This window comes from Limulus polyphemus, unplaced genomic scaffold (assembly GCF_000517525.1).
Source record: "Limulus polyphemus unplaced genomic scaffold, Limulus_polyphemus-2.1.2 Scaffold1405, whole genome shotgun sequence".
In the NCBI taxonomy this organism is placed as follows: domain Eukaryota; kingdom Metazoa; phylum Arthropoda; class Merostomata; order Xiphosura; family Limulidae; genus Limulus; species Limulus polyphemus.
Window position 1 is genome coordinate 236,425 of NW_013667015.1, and position 4,948 is coordinate 241,372.

Below are 4,948 nucleotides of genomic sequence, written 5' to 3' on the forward strand. Positions count from 1 at the left end.
GGGCACGATGGTGGGTAAATAAATAATAATAATAATACGCAGTTATCTGCGCTTTGTACTCCGCGGGGAATCGAACGTCAGACTTTAGTCTAGTAGTAAAATGTCAAACTACGAACAGAAGGATCTGAGATCTCAGACGTGATGCTGATTAACACTATACTCTAAATCCCGATATTCGGTTGAAAGAGCCAGATAAAGCCCTCGTGTCAGTGCGTTTTCTGAGGGTCTGCTTGTCCAATGGTTAATAGTTCATAATACCTTTGTCCTAGGAGTCTCTTACCGGCTGACCTGGCTGTTTAACTCACGTACTCATAAGGTGACATTCAGGTTAAAAATTTCAATTGCTTATGTCTTAGTTAGAATGAGGCCAGGAGTATCCCAGTGGTTAGCATACCCCAACTGTTAATCTGACGATTTGTGACTCGCTTCCCGCTTCCTCGCTTTTGACTCGCTTCTTTGATCAAGAATTTAGGGCCGTGGATGCGATATAAGAGTGTATGCCAAATCCCACTATTCGGTCAGACAAGAGTAGTCTAAGGTTGGCAGTGGATTTTCTTGACCAGCATTCTCCCCTATACAGCCTATCATTTCAAAATTATGGACAACTATGCGTTGATAGTCCTTAAATAGTTTGCGTGAATATTCTAAACAAACAAACAAAACTAGTGACAGTTTATAATAATTTGTATGTTTTTAGCTGTTTTATTCAAAACACATCAATCATAGTCTCGTATGCAAGTCGTTTAATATTCCTTAACTAGTCTTACTAGTTTCATGCTTCAATCAGTGTTACTTTCATCATGAATCAAACTCAAGTCAACATATTTGCCATAGCTTATTTATTGATCTGTCAGTAATTCTCACTAACTTATGCTTGAGTGGTTCTCACTGAAACAGCAGATAATTATTTTATGTCTCAGTAACTCATTCTTATTAATTAATTAGCCCTACCAACATAATAAATAATTGTCCATGGTTCACACGTTCTCACAATTATCTTTTAATGAATCTTACTGACATAATAAATAATTATTTCAAGTTTCAGTTGTTCTCATTACACATATGAACTGATGTTACCGATGTAATTTATTCAGTTCCAGTTGTTCTCACTTTTGTAAATAATATAAACATATTTCACTCGTTCTTTTTGTCTGGGTCTTATTTGTATGTGGGGCTATGATTCTTTACAGGAGGTGTCAGTGACTTGTTGGCGATAAATTCGAACAATAAACAGACATTACACAATCCACTTGTTTTAAAATAATATATTCAAAACAAGTCCAAAGTATGTACAAAAATTATTTACACTATAGGATGTCACAATTGTACTTAAAACTGTAAATAATTCTCTTTTTTTTTCTCGTCAAAAGTCCATACAGGTTGGTTCAGTTACTTTAGAACCCAATTGAAAGGACAAATTATTTTTCGGATCTCTGTTGTTACAATACAGCAGTGAAGCACACTGTAGAAATCACTGATTAAGGCTAATCACTCACACTCTAGCTAATTTCACGTTTTCTAACTTTTGTTTTTTTTACTGAAATTCACTTTACTTGACTTGCACTCACTTGGTCGCCTATATTTATACATTTTCCAACTGAGGCCTAGAACTTTCTACAAACTAGGAGACGCTATGATGTAACAATACTCACATAGCGAAAAACTTAGTGGTTTCGAGAAAGATGACGTCAACAATACTACAACAATTGAACTATACACACAACGTACGAACCTTACCGAGTTTACGCAACGAAATTTGTCATAATTATTATTTTTAAAATAATTAACTTTTAACATTCTTGTTATGAAAACTAAATATTCATTAAATTTTAAATCCCTAAATAAACAAAATAATAATTATTAAGCTAAACAGTCTTGCATATCCAACAGTCTTATTATCCTTGAATTATGCCACTTATAAAAATTGAATAACTTACCCACGTTTTAGTCGTTCTTACTTTATGACCCAGTATGGCCAGGTGGTTAGGGCACTCGACTCGCAATCTGAGGGTCGCGGGTTCGAATCCCCGTCCCGCCAAACATGCTCGCCCTTTCAGCCGTGGGAACGTTATAATGTGACGGTCAATCCCACTACTCGTTGGTAAAAGAGTTGGTGGTGGGTGGTGATGACTAGCTGCCTTCCCTCTAGTCTTACACTGCTAAATTAGGGACGGCTAGCGCAGATAAACCTCGTGTAGCTTTGCGCGAAATTCAAAAACAAACAAACAAACAAACTTACTTTATGTCTAATTATAACGTGCCAACAGATTAAAAGACTTATTAATGTCTCTCTCAAATTCGCCATTTTCTTTAAACGGCCCCCCAGTGGCTTAGTGATAAGCTTGTACACTCACAATGTTAAGAACCGGGTTTCGATACCTTTGATGGGCAGAGATAGTCTCAGACAAATAACCTGTTGTGCAGCTTTACTTATCCATCAACAAACAAAAATATTTAAAACATCTTACTAACATTACAAGATTAATGAATAATTAATCCGTATTTAAGTTGTTTCCACTAGCGTCTATGAATTAAGTGAAACTACGTCTAGCTGTCTACATATACATATAAAGCACAGTTATCCGAATGTCCATCCCTTATTACACGCTCTTGTGAGTAACTAAATGAACAATTTTTGATAAAATTTGATAAGTTTTTGTTGACTCCCAAAACATCGTGAGTAGTAAAATAACGAAGCAAATGAATTTTTCGAGTTTGACAGCCATTTCTATTTTAGCTCCTTAATGCCGCGAATGATGGCTGAAGTAAGCGAGGCGATCGGTATCAAAATATATGAAGCCGATGTCAAACATAATGTTGCCCGTAGTGCAAGTCATTTCACGCTGGGCAAAAGGTTGGTGTTCTACGCTCAAAATAGTGCAAAACGGCGACCATTACTTTTTAAGCCGACTACTTTTGTTATTTTACGTATTTATTCATTAATCATTCTCTCTATTATCCTTGAATTATTCTTGTAAACCTAATAAATAATTTAGCCTTGAGTCAATGGAGTCGTTGCTTAACTTTTGCCAGACTTATCAATTTGAACCATTAATACTACGTTAATGTATGGAGTATCACTTGAGTTACTAGTGACTATTTCTTTTACTCTTGAGTGCCCTGTGCCTTCTGTGACTTGCTCATTAATAATCACTTTTGACATCTTTCTTAGTTGTGTTTAGAGTCCAATATCTGCATGCCACAACTAAAACTTTTTCTTGTACATGGTCCATAGATATGTTATCAAAGATCGCCTCTTAGACTTACTTAAAACTTATTAAGATCGAAAAAAATTATCACATGTGACACGTTTAAAAGTTTAATAATTAGCTCAATTTGCTGATATTAGATAATTTCACTCTAAGAGGTTACATCTGCTATTAAAACCTTTTCAGCAATAAACTCCAGACGGAAGAAGATCCTAAATGTGTGATTCAGACTAAATGTTTTTATACAATTACAGCCTTTTTGTTTAATACATGTTGATTTGAAAACTATTTATTTTCGAATGACTTTAACACTAAATATACACTCTAATTTACCAAATGATGTGTTAGACTTATCCAGTCCCCTTTGGTACAGCGATACATGGTTGTTGGGCATGTTATTATTTAACATTTGAGGATTGGACGACGAATATTGTCTGGTTTATAAAACAATAACTCATGTGAAATATCGCGTGCATTTCTTAAGAGTGATGTATCTAAAGAGAACACACCTTGATATCTTGAAAACGTGGGCCAGGCGAGGTCTAATTAATGGCATGCCAGACTGCGGATCGGAGGGTCCGCGAGTTGCTCGAGAACACACTCATCACTTTCAGCTGTGATGGGTTCATAACTGTAATAGTCAATTTCTCTATCCGGTTAAGAGTAGCCACATGGCTAGTGAGTCCTGCTTACTTTACTCTGGTCAGCAGTTCTAAAATATGGGTTGACCATTCCTGTATTTTAAGTGTTTCTGACCTGATCTTTAACCTATGAATCACAGAAAGTGTTATTCAGAACGCTAAAGATGTAATTTTTTGTGTTTGTAAAGATTGCAGGTTCCATTAAACTGGACATTCCCTGAGCACTCACAGTAAATTATTTTTATTCTACATAAACTATCTAATCAAATTTGTAAATTAGTATTAAGAAAAATCAAAATCTAACATGATGCTTTTTTGTTTGTTCGTTCAGGTTTTCTCGCAAAGTTACAGGGCTAATACCTGCGTTTAGTAATCCCTAATTTTGAACTGATAGACTAGAGAGAAGAAATCTAGTCAACAGTACCGACTAATAACTCTTGGTGTACTCTTGACTTTCCAAATAATAGGACTTGACTACTTCTCTTATAGCGTTCCCAATGAGTCAGCGGTAAGTTACGGACTTTCAACGCTTAAATCCAGGGTTCGAGTTCCTGTGGTAGACTGAGTGCAAATAGCCTATTGTGTAGCTTTGCATTAAAACAAACAATCTCGCAATCCCTCTTATAGCGCATCCACTGGCTCAACGGTAAATCTGAGGGCTTATAACGCTAAAAATTGGGCTCGATACCCATGGTTGGCAGGTTGGCACAGCACAGGTAGCCCATTGTGTGGCTTCATGCTTAATAACAAACAAATCTTATAGCCCATTCACGGCCCCAAAGTGCAGCACGCGATTTTGCGGCAGCGAGACACAAACTCTAAGTCCTCAATTCATAGTCCGGTCATCCTTATTAATTAACCACGCCTGAACCAATACCATACTCACATCCTATATGATACAATGATATAAAATTATTTTGTACAAGGAAATTAAATACACAGAGTGAGGACACGAAATTTCCTTAATAAGTTCAGAAGAAGAAGTAATTGTGAATGATGGTCTGTAACACTATGGGTATGTAGTCTGTTACACTATGTGTATGGCGAAAATAAATGCTTTGACATAAAATTTGTTATCAGATCCTGTGTTTCATATTT